Below are 24,821 nucleotides of genomic sequence, written 5' to 3' on the forward strand. Positions count from 1 at the left end.
AAATGTTATAAGGAAAAACTAAGAAATGGATTTTGATTTATATTACAGAGCTTAAAATATGAAAGTGAAGATTTCTGGACCGAGATAGGAAAAATGTAGCAAGTAAGAATAAATTTGTCTATTGTCATGCTTTTTTAATGGAAGGACTTTTAAACTGAAAAGACTGAGAAAGATAAGACTATGTATATCACCAAAGTTAGACACTTTACTCAATGGTTGCAAAAAATGAGGAATGGGACTTGAAAGAATGGGGGGGGGGGTCACAAGGGACAAAATTCAACAAAGGAGTCAGTAGCAAATAGGTGTAGCTAAACATCTTAATAAGAAGGTGGGTGCATTTGAACTCTTATATATCCCTAAGACTTGTTAGAAAAAAAATTGATTCAGGAAACATAGCCCTGGTTGGGTATGATGCAAAAGAAAGGAAGGAAGGAAGGAAATAAAGAAGGAAGGAAGGAAATAAGGAAGGAAGGAAATAAGGAAGGAAGGAAGGAAGGAAGGAAGGAAAGGAGGGAAAGAAGAGGATAGGTAGAAAATGGGGGAAGAGGTTCCATTGTGCATCAAGATAACATATCATGTGAGTATATACAGGAATTAGAGAAGTCCAGCATGACAAAGATTATTTATGTGAAGATAAATGGAGAGAGAATCAGGAAATTTCATCATTGACATATAGTACAGACCACCTGAACTGATAATTGAAAATAGAAAAGGAGTTTGTAAAATAGATGACAGGCATGGCCCCAAGGCATTATGTAGTGCTTATGGATACTTTATTCAGATAGTTTCTCATGGACGTTTTCTTAAAAAAATAATGAATAACACCTTGATAAATTATTTGATCACTGGTAGTAGAAATAATGAGAACCCCTGCTGGGAGAGGAAGATGTAATCACTTCTTCCTAAAATGTTTGATAGAGCAGAGCATATTCAGGCAGTATCTCATGCAAATCACATTTTTGGAATAAAGATGTATAAGGGTTCATATGGAAAATAGGTGGAATCACATGGACTAAACTGGTACCAAAGAAATCAAACCATAAATAATGGGATGGGTCTCAGAAGAATATTCTGAAGACTCCAAAGCAAATTATCCCATTTGGGAGGAAAGCAATGGGTTCTCTCTAAATATACCAACATGGAAGTACATGATGTGATGTATAAAATAACTTATTTTGTTTTTGTTGTTGTGTCAAAGAAATATATTGATGATCTAATAAGTTTATATAGCAGAAGGTGAATATAAGAGAGTGGGAAACTTTTAAAAATGCTTTTCTGAATCTCAGAATGGGCTGCAGTAGGCAATTAAAGAGGTAGCCTATGCAGCTGTAAGAAAGTAGTGGATTTAGAATATGCTATGTGGACAGTGACTGTTGGAATAACAGAACCTGAATGGTCCTGGGAAATAAAGATAGAAGTTTGGCATTCAAGGGAAAGAGGTTTAGTAGAGAAGGAAAGCCCTGATTATGTAGAAGGGGAAACTGGTTCAAATCCTGCCTCTCATGGGTGATATATGTATTATCTTAGGGAGACCACTCAACCATCTCTGTACTTATTTCTTCATATGTAATAGGATGGTATTGAAATGGCCTCTACAATTTAATCAATTTTTAAAGTGAGAACATGTTACGATAGTATGAAGGGGTGGCTATGAGCATGGGAATCAATGTCATCTGGGAATAAAGCTTTATAAAGGTTCATAGGGAATATAGTTGGGATCCCATGGATTAAGTTGCTACTGAGAGAACCAGCCTATAAGCAATGGAATGTGTCTCAGAAGGATATTATGAAGACATAAAAAAAATCCCAATTGCCTAGGCCAGTCAGTCAATCAATTGACAAATATTTATTAAATTCTTGCTGAGTGCCAGTAAATAAGTATTGGGCAAACCATAGGTCAAGATTGCGATTGGGTGAAAGTGTGGGTAGGTGATGAAGGATACACTGGGAAAAAATAGGGTCAGGTTATTAAAAAAAGATGGTAATTAAACATCAAAATTTCAGGAATGTTGCATAGGAAAAAAATAAAAGGATAAGAAAATATTACTGGACAAAGGAATTTTGAAAATCTCAGTAATGGAAGTAGAAAACCTATGTGTGATTGACCAAGAATATGATTGAATTCTCTTCTTGAGGTATTAGGAAGAAGGATGTCATAAGAGTTTAAGTGGTTGACCAAATAAAGGACCACAGTATTTCATGAAATTTTATGTTTATTATATTTATTAAAAGTCTGGGGGAAAGGTAGCAAAGATTTTGGGGTAAAAGCAGGGAGCAGCTTGAGTTCTCCCTCAAACCCTGCAAATACTTATAAAAATAAAGCTAAGTAAATTCTAGATCAGCAGAACCCACAAAATGACAGAGTGAATCAAATTTCTAGCTCTAAATCAACCTGGAAGTTCAACAGAAAAGGTCAATTGCACTGGGCTGGGAGAAAAACATAGTCCAGCATGGGCCATGCCAGCACAGACAGGTCTCAGAACTGAATCATTTACAGCTGTGGTGATTTCTAGACTTCTCAACCCCCAAATGCCAAAGACAAGATAGAAGGTCACTAGAACAAGTGTGTCAGACTGAGGTAAGTGAAGAGCCCAGTACCGCCACAGGTAGTGGCACGTAGTAGTGGCGGTGGGTGGTGGCAACAGTACTGGTGTTGGGTGGTGGCAGCAGTGTTGGCTATTCTGGAGATCTCAGTACACAGACAGTTGGGGGGGGCGTTTCAGGGATTTCTTTGCTGTCAATTAGATCGGATTCTCTTACTTTGTCCATGTTTTGATCTGGGTCATTGTCCTGGATTTTGGCCCTGGGATGAGAAGGAGCACTGCCATAATAGAGCTTGTGGCAGCAGTGAAAAGGCAGTTACAAGGAAGGAAAGAGTCCTCGTGGTCACTTACAGACAAGAGTACAGTACAGGAGAGTAGTAAACACCTCTGCATTGATTTTATCACTTTGGAAGAGCTGAAAATTTAAGGGTCCCCAGAAATATCTCTGAAAACAGCTATGAAAAACCCTTGAAGCTTGGGGCAGTAACCCCCCCCATCCCCAAACACACACACACACACACACAATGGAAGCAGAGTCCTACCTTGACAATGAGCTAAAAAGGAAAGAAATTGGTTGGGAACATGAACAAATAGTGAGAAAAATCAAACCATGGAATCTTATTTTGCTTACAAGGAAAATCAAAACATACAATGAGAGGAAGAAAAAAAAAATCAAAACTCCTATTCCCAAAGTCTCCAAGAGAAAATATGCATTAGTCTCAGGCCATGGAAGGGCTCAAAAAAATTTTTGAAAATCAAGTAAGAGAACTATAAGAAAAATTGTGAAGAGAAATGAGAGTAATACCAGAAAATCATGATAAATAAGTCAATAGCTTGCTAAAAGATACATAAAACAATTCTGAAGAAAATAACACCTTAAAAAGAAAACAATTAAAATTGCACATTATCCAAAAAGTCAATGAGGAGAAGAATAACTTAAAAAGTAGTCAAATGGAAAAAGATATAGAAAAACTCAATGAAGAAAGGAATTCATTAAAAACTAGAATGGAGAAAATAGAAGCTCATGACATTATGAGAAATTAAGAAATCATAAAACAAAGCCAAAAGAATGAAAAAAAAATAAAAGACAGTGTGAAATATGACATTAGAAAAACAATTGATTTGGAAATATATCCAGTAGAGATTATTTAAAACTTATTGCACTTGGTGAAATCCATGATTTGGAAATATATCCAGAAGAGATAATTTAAAATTATTGGACTTGCTGAAATCCATGATCAGGAAAAAAAAGAAAAAAAAAAGAACCTACGCATCATCTTTCAAGAATTTATTAGGGAAAAATTGTCCTGGTATTTTAGAACCAGAAGGGAAAAGGTAAATTGAAACAATGCACCAATCACCTCTTGAAAGAGCTCCTAAAAGGAGAACCCATAGGAACATTGTAGACAAATTGCAGAGTTCTCAGGTTAAAGAGAAATTATTTCAAGAAGCCAGAAGAAACCAATTCAAATACTGGGGAAACACAATCAGGATAAAAATATTTTGCAACCTCTACAAGAAGGGATAAGAGTTATTAGAATATGATATTCAAGAGGTTAAAGGAGCTAGGATTAAACCCAAGAATCACCTACCCAGTAAATCTTCCTTCAGGGTAAAATTGGACATTCAACGAAATAGGGGACTTCCAAGCATTCCTTAAGAAAAGACAAGACCTGAATAGAAAATTTGATTTTCAAATGCAAGACTCAAGGGAAGCATGAAAATATAAACATGAAAGAGAAATCATAAAATAAAAAAAATTAAAGATGAACTGTTTATATTCCTTTATGGAAAGATAGAATTTGTAACACATCTCAGTTTTTGTGTAGTTGGAGGGAATACACATACAAACACATTATATATATGTGTGTATATATATATATATATATATGTGTGTGTGGGGGGTGTATATTTGTCTGAGTATGTGTGTGTATACACACATAAAGGACATAGAGTGTGTTGATGATCAAGGTTTGATATCTAAAAAATAGAATTAAGTGGGTGGGAGAAAAATGTACTAGGAGGAAGAGGAGAGAGGCAGAATGGGGTAAATTATCTTACATAAAAGATGCAAGAAAAACTTTTCAGGGGCAGTTAAGTGGCACAGTTAGAGCAGTGGCCCGGGAGCCAGGAAGACCTGAGTTCAGATCCAAACTCAGACGCTTGACACACTTACTAGCTGTGTGACCTCGGGCAGGTCACTTTTTTCCCAATTACCATGCCCTCCCCCCTCCAAAAAAAAGAAAAAAAAATTCACAATTTAGGGAGAGAGCAGGGAGGTGAAAGAGAATTAGTCAAACTTACTCTCATAGAATTTGGTTTAAGTAGTGAATAATGTAAACACTAAATTGAGTATGCAAATATATTTTACCCTACAGAAAAGTAGGGGGGAAGAGGATAAGAGATGGGAGGGATGATAGAAGGGAGATCAAATGGGAAGAGGAGTAACCAGAAATAAACACTTGAAAAGGAACAGAGTCAAAGCAGAGTATAGCATAAATGGGGGCAGTATAGGATGGAGGGAAATATAGTTTTTCACATGACTGCTATAGAAGTGTTTTGAATGACTACACATGTATGGCCTATATCAAATTGTTTGCCTTCTCAATGAGGGTCAGTGGAGAGGAAGGAAAGGAGAAAAGGTGGAAGTCAAAGTTTTAAAAACAAATGTTAAAAATTATTTTTATATGCAAGTGGGAAATAAGATGTACAGGTAATGGAGTATAGAAATCTTTCTTTCCCTACGGGAAAATAGAAGACAAGGGAATAAGTGAAAAGGCATGGGTGTGATAGAAGGTGTGTCATTTGGGGGAAGGGGTCATCAGAATGCACACCATTTTGAGGAGGGACAGAGGAGAGATGTTAAAAAAAATTGGAACTTAAAATCTTGTGGAAGTGAACTTTGAAAACTAAAAGTAAATTAATTAATACAAAAAAAGTCAGGGGTTGGGATAAATAAGACTGAGAAACAAAATGATTTCTTTGAGAAAGAAAAGACAATCACCAGAAAATTAGTACATGGTCTTTAAAGGAGTTGAACCAAGTCATAACACAAACATAGAGAACTTCAAAAGAAGAGATGTTGAGTGATGGTGCAAAGGGATTTCTGTAATGGGGAACAAACATAATAAAATATTGCTACTCCACTTAGCCCATCACTTTAGAGAGCATAAAAGATAGATTGAGTAACATTTTATTAGGTATACGATCAGAAGGTTTCTTATTAGTGTAGTACTGTGAAAAGAGCTTTGAACATGGAGTCAAAGGATCTGTATTCAAATCATGGTTCTGATATTTTACTACTGTCTAGATGGGGACTCTGACACCTTGAAGTCACATGTGGCTCTCTAGCTCATCAAGTGTGACCTTTTAATTGAATCCAAGCTTCACAGAAAAAACTCCATTAATAAAAGGATTTTTCTGTGAAACTTGAACTGAATCAAAAGGGTGCACCCAAGGAGCTACAAGGTTACATGTAGCCTCAAGGCCACGAGTTCCCTACACTTGTCCCACACTTATGCCCTCACCAAATCCCTTACACTCTCTAGGCTTTAGTTGTTTTTTTTTTATTTTTCTTCATATGTAATGATGAACTTGAACTATACTATCACTTCATAAGTCTATGATCTTTTGTCTAAGTTTATAGGTCTATAATCACATGATTGGACAACTTCTGAGATACCTCTGACTCTTGGTTTATGATTTTATAGCTAATGTGTATATAAATGTCCTTCTAACTGTCATTTCATTAAACTAATAAATGAGTTAATGAATGAATCCTCTAACAGTTACATTAGGTATATGCAGCAATGCTTGGTCTTATCTTTTCAGAGAAAGTTAGAAGCAATCATTTGCCCCAGGGCTCTAAATTATGTGCTAAAGCATTAGTTGCTCAGGGGATGAGCAATACTTGAGAATGTATTCATACAAATTATTAAGGAATTAATTTAGCAATGTGGACAGCAACTCACCACATAAGGCACTTAAGTGTGAAGAATATTTATTTTGAGTGAATTAATTTAGGCAGACCAATAGAGGAGGAGTTCTTTCTATCTTACCAACTACCATGAATTTGCTTATATAATTTAATTAGAATGTTGCACTTATGCTAACTGAAATACTCATTCTTAAAAGCTCCATTTCAATGCCATCACAGGAAGTTGCATCTATCCAGTTTTATACTTACATAAAGGAGTCAATTTGAAGGAATCACTTAGTACTTTGAATTTTTTTAAAGGGAGATTTTCTTAACAAGTTTCACTTTAGGCATATAGCTCAATATGCCTAAAAGGAAATCACAATACAATGAAAGATTTAAATCAAGGTCTCAGAACTTAATACAAACACCAAAACTGTGTCCTAAAGTATCCCTATTGCATCTCAAAATTGTCTACATTAACTTAAAAAAAGCTTAAATGTACATGCCTTACAAGATAATAAATGAAATAAACTAGAAGAAACATGCCAAATGTTTCATTTATGAAGTGCAGATATAGTTCCTATATTTGTTTTATAAAAAAAGCCTGTCTCCCAACATGCATCTCAAACAGTGTTCCATATAATATGGTATAAAAGCAACATTTAACATAATTGGAACTGCTTTAACCTAAATCTGCTTACTGCTTAAGTACACTCCTACAACATAACTACCTTGAGAGAAGCTGAAATTGTCTAACAGTTATAGTCTTTACTCAACTTGGTTATTACAACATAGATGAATATTTTTCTGTGTTCAGAAATACTGAAACTGAAGTTTTAAAAACAGTCATGATTTCACTTACTGTAAGCATAAATTACAACTTGGTATTACAATATTGTTTAACTTTTTTTGTTTGTTTTTCTTTATGAAAATGTGACCAATAATACCGTGTTTCCCCGATAATAAGACACTGTCTTATTATTTTTTTTGGACAGAAAAACACCAGAGGGCTTATTTTCAAGGGAGGGATTATTTTAATAAACATTGACAGCAATTTCAATAAGCAGGTAAATGTGAACAAAAAAATGTACCTTTATTCAATAATGAATTCAATAAAGAACAGGATGACGTGCTCACTGCTGCAGCTCTGATTGGATGCAGCTCGGAGCGTGGTGTGCGTTTCATGGGGGGTGGGGGACGGTGCATACAGAGGGTACCGTAATGTAGCGTGTAGCTATTATTGTACCTTCACTACAGTAGCAATATCAATAGGGCTTATTTTCAGGGGAGGGCTTATTTTAGAGGAATCTTACACAGTAAGGGGAGGGCTTATTTTCGGGATAGGTCTTATTATCGGGGAAACATGGTAGTGATCAGGATTAGACTCCCTATCCACCACTCATATTCGACATGCCAGACATCCCTCCCTTTCTATTCACTCCCATACATGCATAGTTCCTGCTGCTGTAAATAGCTGTTGTCCATCACTCCTTGGCTCCCTACACATTGTTTGATTGAAAATCAATAGATATTTCCTTTAAAACTTGGTCATATGTCCATGCTGATTTGAACACTGTAGCTGCCTCCATAACCCTGAATCATTTGCTGGCTAACTGGACAGCAATAACTGGACTGGTTTGACAAGCTCATGCCTTCCATCATTTGGGCATCATAAACAACACCACTTCCAATGTAGTACTCAAGAAGAGTTCTACAAATCTGGACTGTATATTTGCTTTGTCTTTTGAGCTGCCTGCCACAGCATCTTCCTGAGTAGCTAACTCAACTTCTGCTTCTCCAGTCTCTCTGGCATGAGGTTCAATTTCAATGTGGACTTGAAAAAGGTAGAGCAGTGAGAATAAAATGCAAATATATTTTTGGAAGCTCTCTAAGGTAATTCTATCATGTGCACACTATGACTTATTGTACTCTAGACAGTGGAGCCACCATCTCCATACCTAAGATCAGACGTTCCTGAAAAAGAGTAACTGAGGTCTCTTCCAAATCTATACAACTGAAAGCCAACCCATCATTTCATCCACTGTATTCATCATAGCCTCCATACCCTCTACCATACCCATTCTTTCAAGCCCATATCCTCTACCAATGCTATTATAGCCTCTGCCAAACCCAGACCAGCCATAAAGACATGGTTAAAGCATAGCAATTAGCTTTCAAGGAGAATCTTAACAAGTTTGAACTTCTGTCCAGCTGTTCTTAAAGATTTCCAAGTACCTGTGCTATATTCTTTCCTTGTTCTTCTTTAATGTCTTTTCAACTATTTCCTATGAAGTAAATTGCATAAAGGACTCTCCCATACCACTCCCCTGGAAGTCCACCAGCAATGTTATAACATTTGACCCTGAAAAAAGATAACAAAAAAATTTCTTCCTTGCTATACTCAAATGGAAGTCCTCGAACGTTCACAAAGCCAACATTGGCAATGTTGGGACTATTTGGACCAGTATGCTTCAATATCCAATCCATTTCAATGTTGTTTGACTTGAATACTTAAACATGTCTTTGTCCCATTGTTTCTCTGTCTTTTTTCAGTACCAATCTGACTTCATCTTCTTATTCAAGTTCAACAAATGCTTCTTGACTTGCTCTGCCTTCTTGTATAGATAATATGAATGCCTGGTGCTCCATTTTGAATTTTGAATTTTCAGAAGTGTTGGATTCTTCATTTGAGCAGGGTCAGGACAAGTCCCTCACTTAAACCACAAAGCATTCTTTGTCTTTGCTTGCTCGGCATTGCCTCATTGAGTCAATGGCATGAGATCAATAGTTGACTATCACATGGCTAAGAAGAAATTACTGTACTTTGAATTTTCTAAGCAAACTGAAAGCATTTGATTTTCTTCATATCCTATTTTTAGGAAAAGCCAGAGCTAATATATTTTTTTGAAGAAAGTGGAGCTTAAGTTCAGATGAGCCATTAAAACAGTGGCAAAAAGAAGAAACAAGTTGTATTTGTTCCATTACTTTTGTTTCTTCTGATCAGTGATCATAATGGATATTCATAAAATTATACAATTTACACCTTAAAGGGACCTTCCATGAAAGTGTTATATTTTTTTTCAAAAGGGAAGATATGTATAGCTCTTTAGTTGAAATGAGCTGGTCACTATCAAATAGTTATTTCATGAGAAATGTATAAATCTCTAGGTAACCTAGACCTCACAATTCCTTAATCAATCTGTTTCCCATCATCTGTATCCCTTTCCATTATAAGTGTTTCTTATGTAATGTGCTGTAATCCTAGCAATATATTTTTATTCTTTGTTTCCGTGTTCTTATCTTCTCTGCTTTCTCTTTCATGTTCCATCATTCCTTCCTTATCTCTCTTTTTTTCTTAACATAAAAGAGACATTACTTGTCTATTCTTTGGTCATTCCTATTTATTTTCACCATATGACCAAGTGATTTTTAAAAATTAATCATACATATCTTGTTGATATCCTCTACCCTGACTCTCCATAATTTTTATGAATAAAAAATTGTAATGATCACATTTACCATGAACCAATCTCCCTTTATTTCTTACTATTTTCTTTTCCTTTTAGGTGGAGGGCATGGTATGAGATTCTGGACTTTTCTTTTTGTTGGTATAGTGGAATCCTGGGAAATAAACAGCATCTACCAATGAAAGATGATTAAATTCTATGTAATTTAGAATCTTAGAGATTTCCCTTAGTCTCTTGGTGGTTCAGGGACTTTCTTAAAGTAACACAGAGTATGCTTCTGAGACAAGATTTGAACACAAGATGGCATGAATTCAAAATCTTCTTTATGTACCACCCTATACTTATGCTGGCAAGTGAATATTTTCAATTTCTCTGAGCCTTTATTGGTCCATGATTCTTGGTATCAGGAACTCAAAGTCTTATAGTAACAATGGTAGAATTCTACCATAATACTTTCTTGCTTTCTTAGCAGTTTTTGTCAAATACTTACCTCATTTTCCAGAATTTCAATTCTACTGGTCTGCCAAACAATAGATTAATATAGTCATTTACCACTGTGTCTAGTGTAAGTAATCTATTATATTGATCTACCACTTTATTACTTAGCCAGTACCAAATAGTTTTCATATGATAGTGTTTCAAATACTGTTGATATAATTCCCAAGTTTGTCTTGGAAAATAGAATCACACATATATAAATTGTATGCATTTATTTACAACTCCCCAAGCCATATTCAGTGAGAAAAAGGTTGACCCATTCCCTTTTGTCTTCCTATTTTTCCCCTCCATTGTAACCTTTTTCCCTTGCCTCTTCTTTATGAGATAGTTTGCCCCATTCTGTCTCTCTGCATCTCCTCTCATTATATTCCTCTCTCATTTCTTAATTTCCCCTTTGAAGTATCATCCCTTCCTATTAAATTGGTCCTGTGCCATTTATCTATGTACACCTGTAAACATATATACATAAATTTACACATGCATTCATACACCCATATAAACTCCGATATAGACATATATACACACACACAAACATATATATGTATGTATATATTTATATTCTCTACAACTATTTTCATAGTGAGAAAAGTTTCATCAGTTATAATTATCGCTTTTCCTTGGAGGAATGTTAATAGTTCTACTTTAATCAGTGGCTTATGATTTCTTTTCCCTGTTTATCTTCTCAAGCTTCTCTTGCTTCTTGTATCTGGATATCAAATTTTCTATTCACCTCTCTTTTTTCATTAAGAATGCTTGAAGATCGTCTATTACATGGAATGACCATATTTTCCCCTGAAATATGATACTCAATTTTGCTGGGTAGGTGATTCTTAGTTTAATTCCAGCTCCTTTGCCCTTCACAATATCCTATTCTAGTCCCTTCAATCCTTCAGTGTAGAACCTGCCAGATCCTGTGTTATCTGATTGTGTTTCCACAATATTCAAATTGTTTCTTCTTGATTGCTCGTAATATTCTTTCCTTGATCTGGGAGGTCCGGAACCTGGCTATAAAATTCCTAGGAGTTTTTTCTTTGGGATCTTTTTCAGGAGGTGATAGGTAGATTATTTCAACCTCTATTTTGCCTTCTGATTCTAGAACATCTGGGCAATTTTCCTTGAGAATTTCATAGAAAATGATTTCTAGGTTCTTTACTTGATCCTGGCCTTAAGGTAGACCAATAATTTTTAAATGATCTCTCCTGGATCTGTTTTCCAGGTTAGTGTATCAGCAAGCACCCCAAGCTTCCCCAGGGTGGGAAAACCTGTGCCAACACAGGTTCTTAGATCTGCTTTAATAAAGGAAAGCAACTCAAAATGGGTTAACAAGCTTGTTTAATCAGTCAAACATATCATTTACCTAGTTCAGGGGAAAAAAAGGTCAGTACCCCGAAGTTCAGAGTATACAGACAGAATTATCAAGACAGAGAAACAGATCAATTAGACAGATTTCCAAACTGTCCAACCATTACATCCATACCAAATCAACATCTGGGTTTTTCAAAGCCAGGGGGCTCTCAACAACGCCTTCCCAGAGTCTCATCTAATCAAATCACAGAACACTTCTGAAAGTGAGCCCCAAAGCAAAGCCTCATATCAGGGATTATATAGCCTTCTCCTGGGTCAGAGAATGTAAACACCCTCTTGACCCACTGCACAATCACACAGCATCATGGTGTGGGCATTCCTGAAAACCAAGCCTTCTGCCACAGGCTCCATTTAACCACATTCAGCTTATTAGGAGGCAGAGTATATTTGCAAATCAAGGAAGGTTCTCAGAGTCTTTTAAGCCTTTCAAAGGGCCTAAGGGCAGGGAAGATCTTTAAATTTGCATTTACATTACAGTCAGTGGTATTTCCAATGAGATTTTTTACATTGCCTACTATTCTTTCATTTGTTTGGATCTGTTTAACATCATTTTCATTTTTCTTAAAGTTACTAGCTTCCCTTTGCTGCAATCCAAATCTGAGGGAAAGATTCTCCACATTGATTTTTGAGATTATTTTTCCATCTGGCAAATTCCTCTCCTCATATCCTTTTTGATCCTCTTTTGCCAATTGAGTTAGTCTGTTTTTTAAGGTAATATTTTCCTCAGTCAGGCTGTTGACTCTCATTTAGTAATTTCCTTGCATCATTCTCATTTCTCTTCCCAATTTTTCCTCCACTTCTCTTATCTGCTTCTTAAGGTACTCTATGGCATGTAACCAGCTTGTATTTTCCTTTGAAGCTTTTGGTGCAGGAGTTCTGACTTCACTGTCTTCCTCCTCTTCCATGCTTTGTTCCTTTTTCTCCCCAAAATAGGAGTCTAATTTTGGAGTCTTCTTTTTTTTTTGTTTCCTTTGTGTGTTCATATCTCCTCTCAGTCACTTTACCCCTTGGCTTTTTGCCACAGTAGGACTCTGCCACCAGACAGGGGAGCTTTTGTCCCAAATGCTGGTGTTTTCTCAGCTCTTGGAGGTATTTTGGGTGCCCTCTCTGATGCCTCTACATGCTCTGGCATGCTGCTCATGAACCCCAGGACCTCATTTCTAGGCTGCAATATAGATCCAAGCAGGTTAAAGCAAGAGCGATTACATCTCAGACTGGTCGCTTGGTTCCCCTACACTCTGCAGGCCAGGGGCTGAACCTGCTACTTGGTGCTGGCTGTGCTGGGGGTTTCAGTGGCTTCTCACCCCACGGGCAAAAGCTGACACACTCCCACTTACTGGGTCCCAAAGTCCACACTGCACTGACCTTTCACTTTGTCCTTCTCATATATGTGATGATAATTCTGGAAACTTTCACGGCTGCTGCTAATCTGGAGGCCCTCTGGCTGGTGGCCAGGTCATACCTGCCCTGGGGCTAAAACTTCTGGCTCATGGAGGCCTTGGCTCAGCTCCCAGAGTGCTGTGCTGGCCTATTCCTGCTGGCCTGCTGGGTTGTCCTCAGTGGGAAGTTAGCTTCTCTGTGTCATTTTGTGGGTTCTGGAGCTCCAAAGTTTGCTCATAGTCCTTTTTTTACATGGATTGGTGAAGGTGGAAGCTGGAGACCAGGAGGGGTCCTGCTTCTACTCTGCCATCTTGACTCTACCCTTCTATTCTCTCTTTTATTCTTCCCTGTCACCCCTCTAACTTGATGATAGGGCAAGATGAATTTCTATACCCCAGTGCCTGTATATTTTATTTCAAAGTTGTATGTAATTTTTTTAACATTTCTTTTTAAAACTTTGTGTTCCAGATTTTTTACTTCTTCCCTCCTCACCCATCCTCACTGGGAAAATAAGCAATTCAATATAGATTGTACATTTCCCAAACCATTTCCATAGTTGTTATGCTGTGAAAGAGTAATTATATTGCCCTCCAATCTATCCCACTCTGCACATATTCTATTTTTTCCTTTGACCTCATCCCTTTTTAAAAATGTTTTCTTCTAACTACCCTCTCCCTCAATCTGCCATCCTTACTATCATCTCTGCTCTTATCACCTACCCCCTTATGTTCCTGTAGGGTAAGATACCGAATTGAGTGTGTATGTTATTCCCTCCTTAAGCCAAATTCAATGAGAATAAAGTTGTACTATTCCCTTTCACGTTCCTGCGCTTTCCCTCTTTTGTAACAGTTTTATCTTACCTCTTTTATATGAGATAATTTTACCCTATTCTATCTCTCCCTTTCTTTTTCCCCAATAAATTCCTCTTTCACCTCTTAATTTTATTTTTTCACTAGCATCCCTTCATGGTCAAATTATCCTGTCCCCTCTGTCTGTGTATACATGAACATACACACGCAGAAACACACATATATGCCCAAACTTACATATATATTTATATACACATACACCCTCCTATACATGCATATATATTCCCTTCAGCTATCCTCATACTGAGAAAAGTCTTATGAGTTACAATTATCATTTTTTTTCCATGGAGGAATATAAATAGTTCAATTTTGATAATTTCCTTATGAAAGTCAAATTTTCTGTTCAGCTCTGATTTTTTCATCAAGAATGCTTAAAAGTCCTCTATTTCATTGAATCACCATATTTCTCCTGAAGTATTAGTTTTGCTGGGTAGGTGATTCTTGGTTTTAATCTTAGCTCCTTTGACCCCCTAAATATCATATCCCAAGCCCTTAGATACCTTAATGTAGAAGTTGCTAGGTCTTGTGTCATCTTGATTGTTTCCACAATACTCAAATCATTTCTTCCTGACTGCTTGTGGTATTATCTCCATGACCTGGGAACTCTGTAATTTGGCTATAATATTCCTAGGAGTTTTCATATTGGGATCTTTTTCAAGAGAAGATTGGGGAATTCTTTCAATTTCTATTTTACCCTTTGTTTCTAGAATATCAGGGCAATTTTCCTTGACAATTTCTTGAAAGATGGTGTCTAGGCTCTTTTTTTTAATTAATTAATTTATTTTTAGTTTTGAACATTCATTTCCACAAGATTTTGAGTTACAATTTTTCCCTTTCCCTATCTTGCCCCTATTGACACCCCAAAATAACAACCCTACTGAGTACCACTTCCACCAGTCTGTTCTCTCTTATAGGCTCCTTTTCCCCTGCTAAGTTTCTAATAGGGCAAGCTGGGTTTCTATACCCCAGTAACTGTATATCCTGTTTCCCAGTTGCATTAAAATTTTTTTTAAACATTCGTTTTTAAAACTTTGATTTCCAGATATTTTTTTGCTCTTCCCTCCTCACCCACCCCCACTGGCAAGACAAGCAATTCCAAAAAAATTATACAAGTGCAGTTATCCAAATAATTTCCATAGTAGTTATATTGTGGAACACTAACTATATTTCTCTCCATTCTATCCCTTTCCCCATTTATTCCACTTTCTCCTTTGACCCTATCCCTTCTCAAAAATGCTTGCTTCTAACTACCTTCTCCCACAATCTGCTCTCCATTATGTCATACTCCCTCTTATCTCCTACCCCCTTATTTTCCTGTAGAGAAAGATACCAAATTGAGTGGATATGTTATGCCCTCCTTAAGCCAAATCCAATGAGAATCAGGTTGTCCCATTCCTCTTCACCTTCCTGACCTTCCCCTCCACTGTAACAGGTTTCTCTTACCTCTCTTATAAGAGATAATTTACCCTTATCTATCACTCCCTTTCTTATTCTCTCAATAAATTCCTCTTTCATTTATTAGTTTTATTTTTTAGATATCATCACTTCATATTTAACTCATCCTGTGCCTTCTGCCTATGTATAGATGAACATGAATTTGATCACACTCACATATATATATATATATATATATACATCCTCCTTTACATACATATATAAGGATGTATGCCTGCACACACATGTACACATTCTTGTTCACATATACATATACACATACATATACATATACAATACGTTCCTTTCAGCTATTCTCATCCTGAGAAAAATAATGAATTACAATAATCATTTTTCCATGTAGGAATGTAAATAGTTCAACTTTATCAAGTTCCTTATGATTTCTTTTTCCTTTTTACCCTCTCATGCTTCTCTTGATTCTTGTATTTGAAAGTCAAATTTTCTGTTCAGCTCAGGTCTTTTTATCAAGAATTCTTGAAAGTCCTCCATTTCGTTGAATGACCATATTATTTTTTTCCCTGTAGCATTATACTCAGTTTTTCTGGGTAGGTGATTCTTGATTTTAGTCCTAGTTCCTTTATCTCTGGAATATCATATTCTAAGCCCCCAGATCCCTTAAGGTAGAGGCTGCAAAGTCTTGTGTTATCCTGATTGTGTTTCCAAGATATTCAAATTGTTTATTCCTCACTGAATGCAGTATTTTCTCCTTGAGATGGGAACTCTAATTTGGCTAAATTTTTCTTAGGTATTTCTTTTTGGTTTTTTTTCAAGAGGTGATTGGTGAATTCTTTTAATTTCTATTTTGCCCTCAGGTTCTAGAATATCATGGAAGTTTTGCAGGATAATTTCTTGAAAGATGGTGTCTAGACATATTTTTTGACCATGGCTTTCAGGTAGAACAATAATTTTAAAATTATCTCTCCTTGATCTCTTTTCTAGGTCAGTGGCTTTTTCAATGAGATATTTCACATTGTCTTCTTTTTTTTTTTCATTTGTTTGTATCTTTTTTATGATATCTTCATTTAGGATGGAGGAGCAGAAACAAGACCTCCTCACTACTCTGGCTTCCACCTTCCCCAATCCATATTAAAAGGAGACTCTAAACAAACTTTGGAGCTACAGAACCCAAAAAATGACACCGAGAAGCTAATCTCCCACTGAGGACAGCCTGGCAGGCTGGCAGGAATCTGCCAGTGCAGTGCTCTGGGAGCCGAGCCCAGCCCTACACCAAGACTTTAGCCCCAGGGTGGGCGTGACCAGCCACCAGCCAAAGGGACTCCAGATCAGCAGAAGCTCTGGCCGTTTCCAGCTTTATCAACACATAGATGCCAAGGACAAAGTGAGAGGTCAGTGTAGTTTGGACTTTGGGACGCAGTAAGTGGGAGAGTGTGGCTTTTGCTCTTGGGGCGAGAAGCCCCTCAGATGCCTTGCACAGGCAACCAGCACCATGTGGCAGCTTCAACTCTGGGCCTGCAGAGTGTAGGGGGACCAATCACCAATCTGAGGGGTAATAGCTATTGCTTTAACCTTTGTGGATCTGGATTGCAGTCTAGGGTAGAGGTCCTGGGGTGTGTATCCAACTTGCTAGAGCTTGTGGAGACTTCAGAGAGGGCACCCATCTAATATCTCTGGTAGCTGAAAAAAAAACCCAGCATTTGGGATGAAAGTTACCCTGTCTGGTGGCAGAATCCTACAGTGGCAAAAAGCCCAGGTGTTAAGTGACTAAGGAATAACATGACCAGGCAAAGGAAACAAAGCAGACAGAAGATTCCAACTTTAGACTCATATTTTGGGGACAAAACAGAGCAAAGCATGGAACAGAAGGAAGAAAGTGAAGTCAGACCTCCAGCACCAAAAGCTTCAAAGGAAAATATGAGCTTGTTACAGGCCATAGCTAAACTTAAGAAGCACATAAGAGAAATGGAGAAATAAATTGGGAAGAGAAATGAGAATGATGCAAGAAAATTGCAAAATGAGAGTCAACAGCCTGACTGAGGAAAATCACAACTTAAAAAAACATACTAACTCAAATGGCAAAAGAGGATAAAAAAGGAGAAGAGGAGAAGAATGTCTTAAAAAGCCGAATTTGCCAGATGGAAAAAAAATCTCAAAAGCTCACTGAGGAGAATCATTATTTCAGAATTAGATTGGAGCAAATGGAACCTAATGACTTTATGAGAAATCAAGATGCTGTTAAACACATCCAAACAAATGAAAGAATAGAAGGCCATGTGAAATATCTCATGGGAAAAACCACTGACGTGGAAAATAGATGCAGGAGAGATGATTTAAAAATTATTGGACACCTGAAAGCCATGATCAAAGTAAGAACCTAGAAATCAGTAGTTGAATAGAATAGAAATATGTATGTGTATATATATATATATATATATATACACACACACACATATATATATATATATGTGTGTGTGTGTTTGTGTGTATATATATATATACATATATATATTTGAGGGTATATGGGCATGTTAATACATATGTGAATGTGTGTATATATGTTTACAGTTATACATAGAGGGCACATGACAAATTTAACAGGAAGGGAGGATAGTTAAAAGGTGAAATTAAGAGTTGAGAGAATAATATAATGAGAGGAGATTAGGAGAGGCAGAATGGAGTAAACTATCTTTTATAAAAGAAGTAAGGGAAAATGGTTACAATGGAGGGGAAGAATAGGAAGGCAAAAGGCAATGGGTCAAATTTATTCCCATTGAATTTGGTTTGAGGAGGGAATGAAATACACACTAAATAGGGTATCTCCCCCTCCAGGAGAGTAGGAGGGGAAGGGGATTATGGATGGGAGGGATGATGGAAGGGAGGGCAGGCTGGGGGAAGGGAAGTTGGAAGCACCCACTTTTGAAAAGGGACAGGATTAAAGTAGAGAAAAGAACAAGTGGGAGGTGGAATAGGAGGGCTGGAAATATAGTCAGTCTTTTACAATATATCTACTATGTTATGGTTATGCATTAGCCACACATGTACAACCTATACTAAACTGCTTATCTTCCCAGTAATGGTGGGTGACAAGGGAGGAAAAGAATGAATCTGGAATTCAAAGTTTTAAAATCAAATATTCATACACACACACACTTACTATTATTAACATTATTTTACATGTAATTGGGAAATAAGATAAACAGACACTGGGGCATAGAGATCCACTGGAAAAGTCGAAAGAGTATTGGGAGAAAATATGGGGGAGAGCAGAAATCCTGTGGGACTACAATTTTCGGCCGGTGGGTAGGCAAAAATGGAGAGAAAATTTGTAACTCAAAATCTGGCAGAAATGAATGATGTAAATCAGAAGTCAATAAAGCATTTGAAAAAAAATAATCATAATATCTTCATTTCTCATAAAGTCATTACCTTCCAGTTTCTCCAATGTAATTCTAAAAGAGTTATTCTCTTCAGTGACATTTTGAAATTCCGTTTCCATCTGGTAAATACAGGCTTTAAATCATTCTTCTCCTCTTTGGCTTTATGGACCTCTTTTGTTATTTGAGTTAGTCTATTTTTAAAGTGTCATTTTCTTCAGTGTTTTTTGGGTCTCATTTAGCAGGCTTTTGACTTGATTTTCATGATTTTCATGCATAATTCTCATTTTCTTCCCAATTTTTCCTACACTTCTCTTACTTGATTTTCAAAATTCTTCTTGAGCTCCTCCATGGCCTGTAATCAATTCATATTTTTTTGCAAGCTTTAAAGTCATACAGCTCTTCAGAGTAAAAAATGTCAACTTCCTATGTAAGAATGTGAAAAGGTTAACTTTATTGAAGACTATGGTGTTGTTGTTTCTTTCATATTTAGCTCTTTATGTTTCTCTTTAGTTTTTAAATATCATACTTAGTATTTGAAAATCAAATATTCTCTTAAGCTCTGGTCTTTTCATTAGGAAATTTTGCAAGTCTTCAGTTGAATGAATATCCATCTCTTCCCCTGAAGAGTTATGATCAATTTTGTTGATCATTGATTCTTGTTTGTAATCCAACCTCCTTTGCCTTTTGGAATATTATATTCCAAATACTTTGATTCTTCATTGATGAAGTTGCTTACTGTTATTTAACCTTGATTGTGGCTCTTTTTTCCCCTGTTTGGAGGGCAATTGGGGTTAAGTAACTTGCCCAAGGTTACATGGCTAGTTTTGTGTGTGTGTTTGTGTGTGTGTGTGTGTGTGTGTGTGTGTGTGTGTAAGTGTCTGAGGCTGGAACCGAACTTGGGTTCTCCTGACTCCAGGGCTTGCGATTTACTCACTGAGCCACCTAGCCACCCGATTGTGGCTCCTTGATATTTGAATTCTTTCTTTCTGTCTACTTGCAGCATTTTCTTTCATTTGATAGTTCTAGAAGTTGGCTACAATATTCCTTGGAGTTTTCAATTTGGGATATCTTTCAGGAAGTGATCAGTGAATTTTTTGGATTAATACTTTATTCTCTGATTCTGGGGTATCAAGGTGGTTTCCTTCAAAAGATCCTGCCCAGATTGTTCTTGGTGTTGTCATTGTTTTCTTGTGTTTTATGAAGTCCAACAAAATTAAATTATCTCTCCCGCATCTATTTTCCCAGGCAGGGGTTTATCCAATAGAGTATTTTACATTTTCTTCTATTTTTCCCCATTCTCTTAATGATGTTTGACTGATTCTTATATAGTCACTGGCTTCCACTTCCCCAGCTCTAATCTTAGGGAATTATTTTCTTCAGTTAGCTTATGCACCTCCTTTTCTATTTGACCAATTCTACTTCTTAAAGAGTTTTCTTTTCAGGGAATTTTTGTATGTTCTTTTCCATTTGACTAATTGCATTTTTAAAAGATTTTCTTCAGTGCATTCATCAACATATCTCCCACCTCAGTGTGGCCAATTGTATTTTTTAGGTAAATTTTTTTTTAATAGATTTTCATCCTTTCTTTTCCAAGAAGTTGATTCTCTCTTGCATACCTCTCATTTAGTTGCCAAAATTTTCTTCTGTTTCTCTTCTTTGTTTTTCAAATCCTATTTCAGCTGTTCTAAGAAGGAGTTTAGACTTCGGAGGAATTCGTATTCCCTTTTGAGGTTTTGGATGTAGGTGTATTGCCATCGTTATCCTCTTCTGAGTTGGTGTATTGATCCTCCCTGTCCCCACAGGAGTTTTGTTTTTGTTTTTTGGTCAAGGGTTCTTTCTTCCTGGCTCATTAAAAAACAAAACAAAAAAAAAGAAAAAAAATGAGCTCTGCCTCTGGGACACAGGAGGTGTTGTTGCATTGTTCTTGCAATAGGGCTAGGGGTATTGTCACTAATTCCTCTTCTGGGGCTATTGGGGCTGGCACATTTCCCTAGGCTGGCTGGGTCTAGTAACAACTGTTATGCCCTGGGTTCCAGGGTTGGCAGTTTTTCTGCTTCACTTGGGCTAGAGGTCTCATAGAAGACCTACTGTGCAACTGGTCTGCTGAAGCAGAACTGCAGGGCCTTGGTTGCGGATATGTACTTTGGCCAATAGTCTCCCACTGGCTTACCTAGACATTGCCTTCACAGGGTTGTGCTCTCAAGTGAGACAGACATTTCCTGACTTCTCTTTAAGTTATCTGGACTAGACATTTGCTTTTGAATTCTATCAATCCAAAATTCTTTTAAGGCTTGATTTAATATTTTTTGCTTTGCAAAATGGGGAGAAATCAGACAACTTCCTTGTTTCTTTCTGCCATCTTGGCTCCACTCTCCCACTGTTCAATACTCTCCTCATTACAATCCTTCCTTTACTAAGCTGCCATTGAAATTTTAATAAAGTCTGTTTCATCCCATGCTACTCTTCTATGTGAGATCTAGAGGTTTACTACTATGCCTGATATCAAATATGTCTTTTCTTAGGCATTTAAGGTTCTTCCAAACCAGGGCCCTTCCTTCCCATCTAATCTTTTTTTTTTGTTTGTTTTATCTTACCCTTTTCCATGTATTCTAAAAAATAGCTTCCATGGCCTATTTTTAGTAGAACAAACACAACACTCCATTTCTCATCTTTCTCAATTACTTTGTGACTGGCTGTCCCCTCCTCTCTGAGTGCTCTGCTCATCCATCTCCACCTTTTAGCTTCCTTTGCTTTTTGTCGACTCCATTCAGAGGTTACCTTCAATAGGATTCCTTATTCCCCAGCCTGGATGTCTGCCTTTCTCTTTCATTACTTTCCACTTCATTTTCTTTATTGCCTATGCATGTTGTCATTTGCATGTGTATCTTCTTGTGTAATGGATGCTCCATGCAAGGCAGAGACTGATGCTTAATTGCTGTTGTTGCTGTTGCTGTTTTCATTTTGCCTTTATTTCCATCCCTAGAGATTAGCAAAGTGACTGGTAAATAGTGATCACAATAAATGTTTGTTGATTGACTTGCTGATCTATTAGTTCTTTTTATCCTATGCCTTATGAGCATCTCATTCACTAGTGTGCCATTATATTAAACCCAAGATACTCAAGTACAAAGAATGCCTTAGGTATTGTTAGTTCCTGTATAAGTTCAATTTTGGGGAGACACATCCAATTGTGTAAATACATCAAACCTGCTGCCATTATAGGAATAAACCCACCTGAAAGACTAGACTTCACATTTTTATGAAAGTGTGGACAATAATCTGGAAAGATTAAAGCAGAAGAAACTTCTCAACATCCTCATGACAAACGTTTTGCTGACAACTTCTTGGATGCTGCTTATTATGAGTGAGATTGCTGGATCTAGAGGCAACTGGACTTCTTTCCAGGAGATGACACTTTTCTTATTCTTTTGAGAACAGGTGATTTTGATGTTATTCTCCCCTGACCTTCCATTTCTTGTGTAACTGAAATTTTTCCTCAGATTTTGTTAGTTTAATGCCATTTTAAAAGAATTTAAGCAAGGTGTCCATCCAGGACATGGATATCTGGTTAAAAGTTTTGCCAGGCTAAAGAATTTTGACAATACCATGGTTCAAAAGTTTGGACCAAGTCAAAGTTTTGGAATTATGGCAAAGAATACATTAATCAATAACCAATCATTTGTAAAATTAAAAAAATGAATTTTTGAATGCTTTTTGGCAATAAGTCAAGAAGTATGTATCATTTTCTGTGTGTAAATGAGTACTATACTTAGGACTGTGGATATGGAAAAAAGCCAAGAAAAAAAAAACTCATTGACTTACTGAGGAAAAATAATAAGCATATAATTATGTACATGTTTATGTATTCATTGAATGAATCAATTATCAAGGCCTCCTAGGACGCCTAATAAGAGAAATATCAGTAACCTGGCTTGCCAATGTGAACAGGATTTTGTGATGGTAAGTCTGTGTTACTATCCAATGATTGTCCATTCCATAATATATAGAGAGGAGGTGGAAAGAAATCTCAGATGGAAGGTACTTGGAAGTGGAGAGATTGTAAAGGTAACCTGTGAACAATAAAACTGAGAAAAGTCTGAAAGGCAGTATGGGAAATTAAAAGGCAGAGATGAGCAGAAAAAACATTGTATATATGGGGAAAACAATACAGAGACTTAGAAGTGGGAAATGACAAGATGTATTTAAGTAACAAGTAGACTTATGTGTCTGGATCATAGATTGTATGGATGAAGGAAATTTTAAGAAAACTGGAAAAGTGGGCAGACAGGCAATATGTAGCTATCCTATACTCAATATATACTACCTCTTAGTAAACAAACAAATAAGCAAACAAAAACAAATCCAAGGAAAACAAAAACTACTTTTTCTAGGAAGGATTTTTTTAATCCACTGTAAGGAGATTATAAGCATTAGTCAAAACTAAGGGGAGGAGCTAATGACCATATATAAGGTCAAACCCATGCTAGAGACAGCAGAACTGAGAAGAGAACTCTTGTGGTGGCAGAGTCAAGAAGGAGAAAACATGCAGTATCCAGATACTCTGTTTATCTGCTCTGTCTGTGTTGATGTTTGTTTGTGATACTTTGTACAGAATCCCTGGGAACTTAATGGAAGTCCTGAAAGAGGATTTTATGGTTGTATGTTTACAGAAGTCCTGGAGGAGAATTTTGGAGGTACTGGGATTTTGCTGATGATTTGTGCTGACCTCTTGGACCTTGTTTGTGGGCCTGCATTGATTTCTATGTTGATGATTTATGTTGAGTTCTCAGACTTTGTTGGTGGGTCTGAGTTGATTTCACAGGCAAATAGTGAATTGATGATGTTGCTGGAAATGTGTATGAATATTATTGTGGTTCTCTCAAGCTTTGTCTTTCCAGAAATAGCAACTGTGAAGGACTTGAGGTGGACTAGACATTGTGAACTTCAATATGGAATGGGTACTGGATGAAGAACTGGACAAGGAGCTGGACAAAGAACTGGGAGCTGCCCGCCTTTGAACCCAGGTGACAGTTGGAGCTGGGACCATGGAAGAGGAACCATGGAAGCTGAGAGCCAGCCTTGAGTCAAGCTGAAAGAAGACTTTACTTAGATACTGTGTACTGAGAACTTTATGATTTACTGTGACCTATGGGTGAACTTGGACTTTTGTACTTTGTGATAGAATTAAGGATTTTGTGACTGACTAAATGAATGAACTTTGTTTAAAACTATATGAACACTTTGGTAAAAACTATGTGGCCATTTTAGTGATAAGTTGATGAGTGTGTGGCATGGTGAATGCTGCATTTTGATTTTCTATGAATGTTTTGCTCTGTTTGTTATTGAATAAATAGAAATCTCACTATACTATGCAATCATAACCTTGAAAGCTGTTCACAGCAGCAGTCCTATTGAAAGCTGCTCATGCGTGGCTTTACATGGTGATAACTAAGATGTGGGAAAATAAATTGGTCTTAGTATTATGGTTAATAGAGAAGATAATTGGGACAAGGAGGATGATATGTAAGACCTGTGTAAGAGGAATAAGATAAGTATAATGAAGAAAGTGGAGAGTATATTCAACCTTCAAAAATAGCATACAGTAGGAATAAAGTAGGCTGCCTTTCATGAGGCATGGGTGAAGCAACAGAGGGGGCAGCTCCTGAGCACCAAGTGAGCACCTACAAAGAAGAGAGACTGAAGCTACAAGTCTCCCTGTGTGGCTTCTGCTCTCCATTGTGACTATTAGTCCATGGCTGTGAATGAGGAATTATTAATTCCTTAAGGGCTTAGGAGACCAGAGTGACTCTCCTCATCTTTTGTTATTCTATTTTACTCAAGGTTTGTTTCCCATGCCCATGAGTAAGTGGTTTCTTAACTTGAAAGCCATCTAAGGACTTTTGTCATTGTATTTTAACATTCAAAAAGTCATAGGTTTCTTGAAAAGAAAAAAAAAGATAAGAAAAAAGGAAGAGAAAGAAAGAAAGAAA

The 24,821-nt window shown here is 36.8% G+C and overlaps 1 long non-coding RNA gene and 1 pseudogene across 1 annotated transcript in view; both read right to left on the bottom strand.

Annotated features, from left to right (window-relative positions):
* The window catches only part of LOC138164774 (uncharacterized), a 406,420-nt gene that overhangs the window by 153,783 nt on the left and 227,816 nt on the right, over window positions 1-24,821 (bottom strand). The gene's annotated exons all lie outside the window — the stretch shown is intronic.
* LOC138164773 (heterogeneous nuclear ribonucleoprotein H-like) lies at window positions 7,870-12,098 on the bottom strand (annotated as a pseudogene).

This window comes from Petaurus breviceps, unplaced genomic scaffold, assembly GCF_028583685.1.
Source record: "Petaurus breviceps papuanus isolate PSGF00001 unplaced genomic scaffold, PetGlider_PUasm1.0 207, whole genome shotgun sequence".
Classification (NCBI taxonomy): domain Eukaryota; kingdom Metazoa; phylum Chordata; class Mammalia; order Diprotodontia; family Petauridae; genus Petaurus; species Petaurus breviceps.